This window comes from Lepisma saccharinum, chromosome 7, assembly GCF_977018435.1.
Source record: "Lepisma saccharinum chromosome 7, izLepSacc3.1, whole genome shotgun sequence".
NCBI lineage: Eukaryota > Metazoa > Arthropoda > Insecta > Zygentoma > Lepismatidae > Lepisma > Lepisma saccharinum.
This window is the reverse complement of record NC_139235.1, coordinates 3,662,250-3,677,140: the sequence shown is the minus strand read 5'-3', so window position 1 is coordinate 3,677,140 and position 14,891 is coordinate 3,662,250. Positions and strand designations below refer to the sequence as shown.

Sequence of the window (14,891 nt, the reverse complement as noted above, 5' to 3'; positions counted from 1 at the left end):
CAATTGTATGTTTAAGGCCAGTGGTGGCAATTGGGTTCCAAAATGTGGGGGGGGGGGGTGGACAAGGAGACAAGCATTAAGAGGCCATAGCGTGATAGTGTGGAGACAAAAGAATGGGGAGCAACTATCTCCTAAATCGTCGCCACTGTTTATGGCTGTCATTTTAATCAGAACGTGAAATCGGGACATTTTCTACCATTCAACTCCTCTGTTTCCATGCATTCATATTGTGTGCCGGAACCATCTCAGTATGTACTATGTTTGTCCATTTCTTCTCATCAGGCATCAAAACATCTATGTACCAGAAGTGTTTTTACGAAGGTGTTACACATGCATGGAATGCACAATCCACTCGACAACGCAAGGTTCAAACTGTGTGCTGGGAACTGGAATCAGACAGTTCACGAATATTTCTCTCTCATTCGAGCCTGAACAACACTAATGTGTCTTGTCCTCCCATGTTTGCAGCTCTTATAAAAGCAGAAACCCACCAAATTGTTCATATTCATGCCTAAGCACTCGCAAGTGTCCAAAATTGTCTGTTGAGTGTGTGTCGAACCCAGTAGCCTTAAACAAAAGTATTTTTTTATGCCATGAAATTCTCGGACTGCATACACAAAATTTGGTCCTGGCACAACCAAATCATCACTCAAAACTTTGATTTTCAGTTGATCTGTGCAGCTTATTTCGCTCCAATGCCCAGCCCGATACTGCCGAAATATTCACTTTAGAGAGAGAGACCTTCGATCTCTTCGTCTTTCGACCCGAACTACTCGTAGCACTACTCGACGTTCCGCTGTCGTCAATGTCTTTAGCTTTGGGACCGAACTGGAACTAGTGGTAGACTTCGTTACTTTACGGTATTTAGTCCATTTCATTTTCGAATCACTAGAACTTATAAAGCAACCAATGGACACTGACTGATCACTAATCGACTGTATGAATTGTCATACTTACCTCAGAAGTCTCCACCTATTCTGTTGTACAGATCAACCGGGAAATTGAAGCCGCGTATTAATATCCTCATTATATTCTAGAACGTTTCGCAGATATCACGATTCGTAAATATTGCCAATAGTTCGACTCCTTCTCTTTTTCAAGAACGTTCCCTCTCGCGCTTTCCAGAGATTAAAAAATTACAATGAATCCGAATCGCCCTACCTACGACCTTTGTTGTGCAGCTTCCAAATGCTGACAAGTCTCTTCTACATAGTGTTCAAGTTCGCTACGACAACACCGAAAGCGTAAGAAAAGTTTACGTGCAATATTATCAACAACAGGGTTATAGAACATTCTCCGTCTTGCCTTGATAAGTATTTCTTCCTAAAATTATCGTCACATTATTCAAGAAGACAACAACCTAATTTTATCTAGTGTAAAATGAAAACTTTCCTGGTGGGGGGAGTCCACGAGTTACGATCCCCACCTTGGATACGCGCTATAAACAATAACAGGGTCCGTAGAACATTCTCCGTCTTGCCTCGATAATTATTCCTCTCCTTAAATTATCGTCACATTATTCAAGAAGTCAAAAACCTAATTTTATCAGTGTAAACTGAAAAATTTCCTTGGGGAGCGGGCGGGGGGGCTCGAACCACCTGATCCCTACCTTGGATACGCGCTATTAACAATAACAGGCTTATAGAACATTCTCCGTCTTGCCTAGATAATTATCTCTCTCAAATTATCACCATATTATTCAAGAAGCCAAAAACCTAATTTTATCTAGCGTAAACTGAAAATTTTCTGAAGGGGGGCTTGAGCCCCCTGATTCCCACCTTGGATACGAGCTGTTACCAATAACAAGGTTATAGAATATTCTCCGTCTTGCCTCGATAATTATTTCTCTCCTTAAATTAACGTCACATTATTTTATTTGACACCACAAGAAACAAAAAATCTCATTTTATCTAGTGTAAACCGAAAACTTTCGGGGGGGGCTTGAGCCCCCTAAGCCCCCCATTGGATACGTGCCTAGGAAGCAGTCACGTTTATTACACCCTTACATTTACATACAATATTATAAAGTTCTGCTTTTAGATCTCGCACAATGCCTTTTTCACAAAAATGGGCAATCTCGAATTTTTTTATATCAATCAAGCTGTGATATTTTAGATTTCTTCCGTTAGTTTTCTGATAATAGTTTTCATAGCTTTCCATAGCATTTAGGCATGATTTCAGTTGACATGAACAAAATAATCTTATTTCAAAACATAGAGCAAAAAGAAATCCAACGCGCTTAAGTTAAAACTCCCTTGCATTGGAAGCCTGGAGAGAACAAAACAGGGGTTCCTTCGTAACACGATTTCTTGAAACCCATTTTACACATTTGAATCAACTTTGTGATAAATTGATTAGAAAGGATGAATCTTAACAGTAAAAGTTGTAACTTTTCCCTTGCTACTATATTTTAGAAGATATTCGTTGTCAAATTTCTCAATATTTGCATAAGAAACCAGCCTTTTCCGTGCCGAGTGTTTCGATGGAGACGTCATGCATCCACGGACAACTGCGCATACGATCTGCGCCGCCGAACGAGCACCCCCTGGCCAGAGCCTTGCGTTGAGTCAAGGAATATAGAGATTAGGTAAAGCCATCCGAAGATTGCCGATCTTGCACGAACGCGTGACGTCGCCGGAGAAGCAGTGAGCTCGGCTGAAGCAGAAGGCCCCTAGCATTTATATGGGAGATTCAGAGAGCGAAAGTATATTATTACTTTTAGGAGGGGGAAAATAATAATTGTCATCCTCCAAGATGGTATTGAGGCATCCTTTTAATGATTAGTAACATAATTGAAAACGCGCTACTTTTAAAAGGGGGCAAAGTAAATGTGAAAAAATGTATTTTGAAAATCCATATTCCTGAAACTTTCTGACCGATGCGCTACAAAGAAATTTGCGTGTTCTTTAGAATTTCGTCATTTTACAAATCGTAATATAATTTTAACAAAAACGTGGCATTCTAAAAAAGAATTAAAGAGTTTAAAAAAATAATTGATTAATAGACTTAGTTTATTTTACTTCGCTTATCTGTTACATATGGCTAATCGCAAAGATGAGGATGCGTGATGATATGATGAAATTGAAGAGAGGAAAGTAGACCCATGGCCGGGCGGGGATTCGAACCTGGGGGCCCTTGGCATCGTAAAGTGTTGTGCTAACCACTTCGCCACGGAGGTCAGCATTACAAGGAAATAAACAGAAATTGGCATGTATGTTTTATTATGCGAGAAACATTTGCGAGGAGGTTATTGAAGTAACAAATAATTATTACAAGACGTTGTGATGAAAATTATTAATATATCTGAAATATCGAGAGTTGACCTTGCAGTCTCTAAATGTACTTTTAGGGTTACGCAAAACCTTTACTCAAAATTGATAGTGTAAATTTAGAAGCTATTAAAATTTAAAACTTATTCCTGTTCGAAAAGAGAAACTGCCAAGTCAAATTAATATTTCGTAGAAATACATATATTTGTCTTTCATGAGGCCAAGAGAGTATTTGGAGGGGACGGTGGCTTGGGAAGGCTATAGCCCCGGATCTCGATCTGCAAAGGGGCTTGTTGCTGTTAGTTTTGTATTAGCAACTAAAACAAATATATTATTTGTTTTAAGAAAGAAAATACTGAAATCTACTTACGAATTGATGTATATTACACTATATCCCATAATACATACATAATTAGAACAGTAACAGTGATAATGAAATGTCTTTCTTCTTATCAAAGATTTTTATCATTAATGCAACTTAATTGTGAATGTTATAAAAAGATGACAGTCACAATAATCTCCCCTCCTGGGGTGAAGAAAATATAGACATCATACTTTGATGGCTTAAAAAGATACAAGATTTTAAATATTCACATCGAACAGTTACATAACTTTAAAATATTCAACATTCAAAACAACATTTAATACTATGACAAATCTTCATCATTCAAAACAACATTTAATACTATGACAAATCTTCATCATTCAAAACAACATTTAATACTATGACAAATCTTTCAAAGAATGACAATCAATTCGAAACTACGTTGTTACCCTTGCGCATTCTTCATTAGCGTTGCGTAACAGTTTGATATTTTGCAAATTAGATCTACATTTTATCTTTGGTCTATCTAAAGACGCCAAGTTAACAAAATTGTTCTTAACTTCCTTTAAGCAAAGCAATATTTGTAAGTAACCCAAATATTAAATTATACATTTGGTATTTGAGCAATAAATTAAATAAATCATCAACTTCAGCTTCACAATATTCGTTGCCATAAACTTTCTTATGAATATCTTCTTTAGAAGCTACATAAACACAATCATCCACATGAGAAGATTCAAATGTCAAAGTTTTATAAGATCCAGCTACATAATGTAACGACCAACTATTATTTGTGGAACTCTGAACAAAAGGAGCGGATACTTCCTGACCACTTAAATGGATTAGTTCAACAGTAGACATAAGATAATTAATTATAGCCTTGTACTTCCATAAAAATGGTGCACCCAAGATCAAATCGGCGTGTAATTGTTTAATGTTCTCACAGGGCTCCCACTAGTAACATTATTTACTGAAGAACATTCTTGATTTAAACTAATGTCATTTCAATTCATTCCATTTCGGAAATGTCCATTATTCCTTGCTGAAATCTCTGAGTTAGTGTTAATGGAGTCACCTCGCAATTCTGTATTGGTCGGACTTTAAAATCTTCTATTCCTGTTGTATCTAGGTGCATCTGTATTATTGCTATTACTAGCGTTCCTTTGAGTGTTTGTTCTTCGATTATTATTATGAAAGTACAAACTTTGATCGTTACCTTGTCGCCTATAGCTCTCTTGATTAGCTCCAGATTGCCTATAGTTGTTTCTGGGATTCCTAGCAGCTGGTTGGCCCATAAGTCTCTCTGAAGCTATTGTTTGGGTAGATGAATCGCTGCATGACTTATTTTCCATAGACACTTGCCTTACAAAATGCCTAGATTTTTCGAACCTATTCGAGTTGTACTCCCCACTTATATAATCACCAGGTAGTGACAAAGATTTGGTTTTATCACTAGAATATAAGTCTATTGCCCTGAGTTTTTGTGTTAATTGTTTAAGGTTAGAAATTTCGTGACAACCCACATTCTTAGAAACTGTTTCTGGCAATTGCTTCAGAATTACTCTTATTATCTCAGCTTGTTTAGGCTTTTCTACAAGGTTGCAATAAGATGAATATACCTTCAATGCGTACGCTTCTAATGATAAACCAGAAGATGTGTTGTATTTACGAGAACGCAAAACTGTCAGTTGGCTTTCTAACAAATCATTCGAAGCAAATTGTTCAAGAAACTTGCACACAAAATCATCATATGATGAGAAATTCCGTCTTTCACTATTGAACCAATACGCTGCAGTATTGTAGAAACATTTGTGAATAACTTGCAGGCGATATTGAGAAGATACACCAATCAAATTTAACATTGTTGTCAGCTGGTCTATAAACTCCCTAGCTGATTGTTTCGAGACGTCACCTCCAAAACGTGGTAACTGGCTTAGCTCATTTACACGAATAACTTTACCCGGGCATTCTCCAAATGGGTTTCTTGCAGAAATATTTGTATTACATTCTGCACGCGCAGGTTTACAAAACTGGTTTGATTCAAAATTTGGAGACTCAGAATTCTTAGAAGCAATGTTAATTGGATTATTCAAAATGTCATTTCTGGGAATGTAATTTTGATTACAAAACATCGGACTCATTGAAGTTGTAGTATTTGTATTACCAGCTACAGTATATAATGGCTTCTCACATGAAGGTATATGCTGAAAATACATTTGTGAAATTGGATTATTTGAATAAGCTTTCGTTGTACAACACTGAGTTTCATTATGAAAACTGGCATTCAGAGGACTTCCATAACCATAATGGTTAGTAGAACAAGGTTCATTGTAATGCACTCTATATGCATTCTCCGAAAGTGCGAGGTCCCTATTGGCCAACGGATGTGTAGTGAAATGAGCAGGTGATTCGTTACGTGATGGAGGATCCCACAAATAAGATGTATTGGAAAGCCTATAGGTAAAATCAGTTCCAAAAGAAGTAGCGTTCTGACCTGATTTACGTTTAGTAATTACAGGTACATCAATATCAGATGAATCATAACCCGAAGAACCAACACCACGTTTGTCACTAGCCCGAAATTTAACATTTCGTGATCTTCGATTTGAATTTGCATTATTTGTTTGACAAGCCACATGCTCAGTTTGTTTACTATTTCCATCCTCTTTGCTCAGTTCTCGTCCTCCATTGAAAGTTTCGTTAGCAACACTGTTGCTGATGGCATTGCCTTGCTCCAAAGAAATAACCCTATCTCTAAGGTCATTTACCAAGGTTTCAGAGCTACATGTAGCAGTCTGAACTACCTTCATTCTATCTAATTCCGCATTTAATGTTTCAAACCTAACCTCATGTTGAGTAAATTTCTCCATAATTTCATCATTGCAGACTTCCAACCTTGCCAACTTTCCGTCATGACTCTTCATTTGTTCTTGAATAACTGAAACTTCGACATGCATTGTACTAATACCTTCATCCAATTTACACCTCAACTCACTGCTAACATTTTGACAAGTTTGGGCAACATCTTGTAACGAATGTTCAATATGATCAAGCCGGCCGTTAAACCTAACATTATGCTGCTGTAATTCATTTCGAATGGCTTGAAACTTCTCTTCCAGATTTTTATTATTTTGTTGCAATTCCCTTTGTAATAATTCATTATTTTGTTGCATATCCTTTTGCAACTCCTTTTGTAACATTTCATTATTTTGTTGCATATCCTTTTGCAACTCCTTTTGTAACATTTCATTATTTTGTTGCATATCCCTTTGCAACATTTCATTATTTTGTTGCAATTCCCTTTGTAATATTTCATTATTTTGTTGCAATTCACAGCGAATGTTCTGTTGCAACTTTTCTTGAAGATTTTCATTATGTTGCTGCAAACTTTGGGTAACTGTAACTTGAAATGCAGCAATAATCTTGTCCAAGTTGGGATTCACTGTACTTGTATAAGATTTTAACAAAAATGGATCAAAATCTGGTTTACAAGATTTACAAAAATAGCTTTCATTAGAAGAGCTAAATATTACCCAGTGCATTACAGTCAAACCTCTACACTCCAAATGTTCCCATTTATTGCAGCTATTGCACTTCACAAGACGGGAATCTGCTTCAATGTTACTGCAACAAATAATATTCTTCATTGGGTCAGCATTTTCTTCAATAGTTTCATTTTCCCTGAAACTATCGACGACATCGGATCTTAAGAAAACTCCCGTTCTTAAGTTGTAAGAATGTTGCTTCCGATCCATTATTTAAAGTAATCAGAAGATAACTTCCATACTACATATTCACGAATCCTGGCTGAAGGTCGCCATAATTGTTGCTGTTATTTTTGTATTAGCAACTAAAACAAATATATTATTTGTTTTAAGAAAGAAAATACTGAAATCTACTTACGAATTGATGTATATTACACTATATCCCATAATACATACATAATTAGAACAGTAACAGTGATAATGAAATGTCTTTCTTCTTATCAAAGATTTTTATCATTAATGCAACTTAATTGTGAATGTTATAAAAAGATGACAGTCACAGGCTTCCAGTGGGAAAACATACCTATGAAATAGTCCAGAAGAAGAGCGAATTTTTTTTTTTTTAAATGCTCAAGAAAACAAAGATATAAGTGGATATTTGACAAGCTTAGTCTAAAACTTACAACTGAAGTCGTACGCGTGTGTGTGGGGGGGAGGGGGGGTGGCTACGTGAGGTAACACAGTGGAATATGATTCACAATACTAAAATTAAAATAAATATGTGGGAACAATAGAAATCAAAATATGTTGTAGATAGTGACAGCGCAATAGTAAAGATGGAGGGGTAAATCATATTTTCCCGGGGCAATCATTTTTATTATTCCGTCGTTTTACTGGGGGCAGATAAGAGTGAGAGATAAATTGTCGAACGAGAATTGGGGGGCGTTCCTGTCTCCCCCCCCCCCGTAGTGTGGTCACTGCCTATGGCTATGCTGGAGAAGAATGCACCAATTAATACGCTATTAAGTAAAATAGATACTTTTAAAACTTTTAATCAAATTATTTGTGAACTATGATTTAAATTTAGAGAGAGCACAGTAGTCCAGTTTAGAGAGTTGAACGCCCTCAAGTGAGGAGCTGAAGTGAGGAGCTCCTTATGGATTTCTGTCGTAAGGCATAATCCTCACTTGATGGCGCAGTGTTGCCAGCTCCTCACTCGAAAAAATCACCAAGGTTTTTGGTCTAACCTAACCTAAAGCAAGGAGCTGGCAACCTTTTTCTCGTAGTGTTGCCAGCTCCTCACTCGAAAAAATCACCAAGGTTTTTGGTCTAACCTAACCTAAAGCAAGGAGCTGGCAACTTTTTTCTCGCAGTGTTGCCAACACTACACCCGAAAGTAAAGCTCGGTGGGGCTTGCTTTAATGGTTTGCTCTTGTAAGGCATAAACCCCCCCCCCCCTATTTTCGGACACAGTATTACCAACATCTTACTCGAAAAAAATCACCAAGGTTTTTGGTCTAATTTAATTTAAAGCAAGGAGCTGGCAACTTTACTTAAGACTTGCCTTACAGTGCATAAAGCAAGGTTGCCAACCTACTGGTACTTTTGCCATAGCCTTTTACAAAAAAAAAAGAGAGGGGAGAGAGAGAGGGAAGAGTTAAACAGACGACAGCCTACCTACAGCTTTTTTTTGTCTAACCTAACCTAAAGCAAGGAGCTGGCAACTTTGCTTGAGGTTTGCTTTACAGTGCATAAAGCAATTTTTGCCAACCTACATATACTAAACAAGGAGAGCCGGCACTGCCGTAAAAGAGAGAGAGATGGATGGGTGGTAACACTGCACGGGTTCAACGTCATCAAGTAAAAATCGCCTTAATGGTTTTTTCTTGTAAGGCATGATCTCTATTTTCTCGCAGTGTTACCAACTCCTACCTACACCTTTTTTTTAGTTGGCAAGGGCTAGAGAGAGAGAAAAACTTATAGCTGACAACAGTAATGAGCGAATGCGCCATATCGTAATTTTCCAACTCCGGCAATGTTTGTATATCGTGACCTTTGTAAACCTCTCTCTCTCGGGGGAACGATGTGCCACACACACACACACACACACACACACACACATACACACACACGCGTTCCATGGTTTTCCCGAACACCGCATTGTTCATAAGCTTGAAGAAATCCTTATCAAGCTCGGACGTGGCTGCGGTGCGGTGTTTGGTGTTGACTTCAATATATGGACGCAACCACGGAGAATGCTCGAACTTGAGGATGCGGTGAACTGCGTGGACCGCGACCCCTCGCTGCATCAACCACCGGAGATTCTGGTAGTGCAGGACGTAATTCTTCTTGGGCTCGAAATCCATGACGAGCTTCTTCTGGTTGGAATCGGGTGGACACTTGAACTCGGGTGCAGGGGGAAGATCGCAGAACAAATCCTGCAGCTTCTCGGAGAACTCAAGGTCCACCTCGGCGAAGAACCCATGTTCCGAATCGTCGAAGCTTTCGATGTCGAAGTTGGAGGGGTCAGCCCACTCGAAGCCTCTAAAGGGGAGTGGCTGCATCATGGAGTATCCGTAGACGTTATCCGTGTACATGATGTAGCTGGACGGTTGTGAGGGGTCGTAGCCGGTGGCCATGTGGTGATTGTTGGCGCGCGAGTGTCGCTGCGACACCTGGACCATTCCACCCCGCACGGCACGTTCCACAAACAGCACCATGTCCACGTCCGAAAGAAGCTCCAGCTCGATCTTCGTCACCAGAAACATGGCTGACCACGCCAGTCCGGGGAGACTGTAGAAGTAGGCAGGGTCCAGCTGGTAGATTTTCATTGCGGTCGCACGGAACGTCTGGAACACGTCGGCGAGGAGCGTCACATCAAGTCTGAGGTAGGCGTCGTGGTAGTCCCCGAGAGTTCGACAGCCCAGCTCGCGCCACATGGACTGGGCGTGGTGATATTCCTCGTCGGTGATGTTCGAGCCTCGCAGCTTGCTATAGAAGTTTGCTCGAGGAGGTAGCGACGTCTCTGCGAACTTGGAAGGGTCTGTGATGTATTCGTAGGGATAGACCCCCTTACGCTTGAAGAGGCCGGCGTCCAAGTTCGGAAAGTTTCCGGAGGTAATAAGCATTTGCTCGTCGCTAAGCTTCCCTGCGAGAGCATCGAGGCTGGCCGGGAGGAACCTCAGGGAGTCGAGGAAGCGAAGCTCGACGGTAGAGTGTGTTCCTGAGATTCGCACCCACTTGCTCAAGCTAATGTAACGCTCCTCGTTCTGCGCCAGGACGTTGATTCGCATGTCGTTGTACCCAAAGTGAGGCACCAGATGGTGGAAGTCGTATCCCGAGCCATTATGAAAAAACACAGGGATGAAGCGCGGGTCCCGGGCCATGAGGTTGCATCCGTTGCACCATGGACCAACATACCTACCGTTAAAATGATCATGGTGTTGGACTTTACGGTTGTTGGCGGTGTACTCCTTGACGCAGACAGGGCAAGCGATGGCCTCGTCGTGTCTACGTTGATCGTCGGGAGACAGTGGGAGCATAGACTTGGGGGCCAACAGTACCATCCCTATCTCGTTGGCCTCGACAACCATCCTCTCGAGGAAGTGTTTGGCGGCGTCGGGACCACGGTACACGTAGGGCTCGGGGGCGATATGCTGGTCACGTCGCACCACAACGTATGCGAAACTGGATGCCTCGTGGAGTTGGTAAGGGGTGGTGGAGGAAACTTCGGGATCGGGATCGCAAGTGGACAGGGGTTTGAGGAAGGCCTCGAAATCCGCGATGATGATAGCGGGGTGCTCCACCATAGCACCGTGCATGTGGAAACGCTCCACGGTGCCAGGTTTGGGCAAGACTGCCACACCCGGCTCGTTGTTACTACAGTAGGGCTTGTGGCGAGCGAGCTTCTCTGCAGCGATGTTGGGACCTCTGATGTGCTGATAATCCAGCTGTTTTTGATTGTCAAAAGTGAACAGACACCTTCGACAAACTTCTATGCTACCATGATGCTTGCTTTTTTGGCTCGACACCAACCGGGAGAGCGAGCGAATAAGGGTGTAGTGGTGATGGGTCTCGTCCTTGATAAGTAGGAGATGGATTTCTCGAGCATCATTGTTGTTTACGTCACTCACCCGGATGGGGTACACCGCATTTTTGTCAGTGAGACCGTAAACGTTGATAGCCAACCGCGTACGAGCCTCGAACTTTCGAATGTCCGGGACCTCTACCGGGTAGTCGATCCCAGCCATGGCAACTTCCAGCTCCGCCTCATAGGGTAGGTAGTGGCCAACACGAAGCGGATGATTTTTTGGCTCAACTGGGTGCAACGCTGCCAGAACACACCATACGAAGCACTTGGCGTCACTGTTCTGAATGTTCAGGACAGCCTTTTTTGCCGCAATAGTAGGTGGTAAGGGGACATAGCTGGAGGCGGAGAGAGGTATGAACTTGCAAAGTTTGACGCACAGTTCGTGGGGTTCACCGCACAGCGAACCCCCCGAGCCCCTAGCTTGATGTTCTTCTTCTTTGGTCACCAGCTCCTCGGCAAACTGGTTGTAGATGACCTCGAGGTTGTCGACATCCGCCAGATGCAGCGTCTTCGCCTTGGTGTTGTGGCAGAAGCTGTAAATTTCATCAGACGGCTTCTTGTACTGGCAACGTAGCGATGCGTAGAATTTGGTGGAGTGCGTTGCAAGCGCATCGCCGAGGATGGAAATGATTTTGGCTTGCACGTTCTCCAAAAAACTACGCACGTCGCATGAGCCCTCCGAAGTGATGACAAAGTCCTCTAACAAACGCTGGAAAGCAGACTGGTTCGCTTTCGCCACAGGCTTGACGCGTTTGGCGGATGGTGGCGAGTCGGCTTCCGCTTTCCTCTTGGTCGAGCTGGTCGACGGTTGTGGAACAGGTGCTCCGACGACAACTTTGCATGATGTTATATGCCTCTTCAAATTATTAATGGTAATATGTATACCGCACCTGGGACATGGTTCGGCGGCAGCCAAATGCTTGCCTGGCATGCAGGTGTGACAATGTCTTGCAAAATTTTGGCTTGATATGTTTCTTTTGCACACAGGGCAATTTATCTTAGATTGCATCTTGTTGAAAATATTTGTGGGGTATGTTATTATATATATATATAGTGGAGTGCCACAAAATAAATACTGTGCAATAATTCACAATGGTGTTGGGTTTGGTGGGGAGTGTGCTATTTATGCTACTTCTTGCTTCTTAATGAATCCTGTAAATAATTGAAAAAAAATAATTAAGCTTGTGTATAGAAAACACAAAAATATTATGTGTGCATAATTCTACCAAACAATCTTTTTTTTTTCTAACCCTCAGCCCTCTTGGCATATGAAGTATAAATCATAATTTCAGAAAACATAGTTATTTTCCGCTCGCCATTTTAAAAATCAAACCATAAGCATTATTTATGTTTATAGTATTCGTCGAGCGATAGCAGATAGAGCAAGAATCGTTTTCCTACAACCCATAGTTGATGAATTACAAAACATCTTAGAAATTACATCTTGAAATTTTAATCCAAAATAACTCGAAAACAGCAGGCAGTAGTCATCATCCCTCCAATAAGTTGTAGAGTACTTCTAATTTTGCATCGAATGCTATTAAAATTTTCGAATTAGGGCAAAAACTAAGCCTGCAAATCAAGTTTCTCAAAAAAATAAAAAATTGTCTGTATTTCCGAAACTTCGAGGGGGTGGAATCGATTTTATTTGCTAGTCGAATAGTTCTCGTCGAATCCTATCCAACAAACCTAAAATCATCATCCTAGCTCAATTAGGAGCCGATAAAATCAATGTCTTGGAAAACGTCTTAAGATTTTTGTCTTAAGAAAATTTTCTTGACAGACCGGAAGTAACATCTTGATATACCGGAAGTCGACTTTCTTAAAGATTGAGATATTTGTCTTAAGACGTTTTCCAAGACATTGATTTTCTCAGCTTTTATGGGGCCTAGAACCATGTAACTTTGGTCTATGTATATACCAACACTTGCCCGACCCTGTGGCCGAGTGGTTAGCACATCGCGCTGCGACGCCAAGGGTCCCGGGTTCGAATCCTGGTCGGGTTTGGTTGTTTGTGAATGTCCATTTCATCACTCACCCCCAATCTTCGCAAATTAGCCAAGAGGTACAAAACGTAAAATAAAATAAACTAAATCAATCATTAAGTTCCGTGTTGCAATCATGAAATTAAATTTTAATTAACTTTTTTTTATCCATCTCTCTCTCAAATCTATATAGCCTGTTCATATTTGGCATGTCAGCCATTTTGTTTACGTGGTAAAAAAAATCTCAAGCCATTTTTTTTTTTTTGCAAATGCTCGTTGTAGCCATAAGTATAATTGGATATAATTACCGGATTTTATTTAATTTTAGGTTTAAAATCAATAAGCGTGCATAAAAAAAAAACTAAATATTTTAAATAAATAAGATTCGAATAACTATGTACTTCCACTAGCCTTTGCGATGGCGCAGCGGTAGGCTTGTATTCAAGAGTTCGATACCCGCACAAGTGGTTCTTGAAACTGTAGGTCCAGTCCCGATTAGCCTTACTGTGCATAAAATAGACTTAAAACATCAAATCAATCAGTACTTCCACTAGCCTCTGCGTTAGCACAGCGATAGCCTTGTAATCAAGGGTTCGATACCCGCATAAGTGGTTCTTGAAACTGTAGGTCCAGTCCCGATTAGTCTTACTGTGCATAAAGTGGACTTAAAACATCAAATCAATCAGTACTTCCACTAACCTCTGCGATGACGTAACGATAACGTCGTTGTCTTGTAATCAAGGGTTCGATACCCGGTGGGGACATAAGTGGTTCTTGAAACTGTAGGTCCAGTCCAGATTAGCCTTACTGTGCATAAAGTGGACTTAAAACATCAAATCAATCAGTACTTCCACTAACCTCTGCGATGACGTAACGATAACGTCGTTGTCTTGTAATCAAGGGTTCGATACCCGGTGGGGACATAAGTGGTTCTTGAAACTGTAGGTCCAGTCCAGATTAGCCTTACTGTGCATAAAGTGGACTTAAAAAAAACAAAAAAAACGCCAACTCAATCAATCAATCAGTACTTCCACTAGATATCAAAAACACACAACTCTCCTCTATTTTTCCTGTCTTCCTCTAACAATTTAACACATTTATTTTTTGAAATATGCCCCGCACACATATTTCCTACCTACCAACAACGGCACACGGAAGAAAAAAGATATTCCAGCTACCAAGATGCATGCTTCAAATATATAAAAGCAGAGAGAGACATGAAACACCTTCTATATTCTCTCTCTTTTTGCATGTTTTGTGAGTATATTTTCTTCCACAAAAGCCATACTTATAAATCAAAGCCAACTCATGCGAGCTAAGAAACAAAGTTACTTACTTTTAGAAATTCCGCGGAAATGCTCTTCACTGACGTTGAAAATGAAACAGAACTTTATACACCAGCGCTTTAAGTTTTATACGGTTTTCTAATAACGTCAAAAATGATATGTTAGCCAACGCAACGTGGACCAATAGAAATCCAAGAACCAAATTCTCTAGAACATTCTCCCCCCCTACATTTCAGCCACATCATTTTGCGTGTTGTGTTCGAAAATTCACAAGTTAATGCATCGCATCATTGTTACCTATGCTGTTAACTGGCTATGAAATAAATAACCGGAAAATTCATTGTATTTTTTCTCTGCCACCAAGCATACGTATTTGTTGAATTTGTGTTATTGTGTCAACATTATTATTGTTAGTTTTTAAAAAAACAGGAAGTACATCCGCCACTGTGAA

The 14,891-nt window shown here is 40.4% G+C and overlaps 1 protein-coding gene across 1 annotated transcript in view; it reads right to left on the bottom strand.

Moving 5' to 3' along the window:
* baf (barrier to autointegration factor) overlaps positions 1-14,550 on the bottom strand; it is a 39,811-nt gene extending 25,261 nt beyond the window's left edge. The window contains exon 1 of the mRNA XM_083124909.1: positions 14,491-14,550. The gene's annotated coding sequence lies outside the window, so the exon portion shown is untranslated. The remainder of the gene's footprint in view (positions 1-14,490) is intronic.
* Between the last annotated feature and the right edge of the window lie 341 nt (positions 14,551-14,891).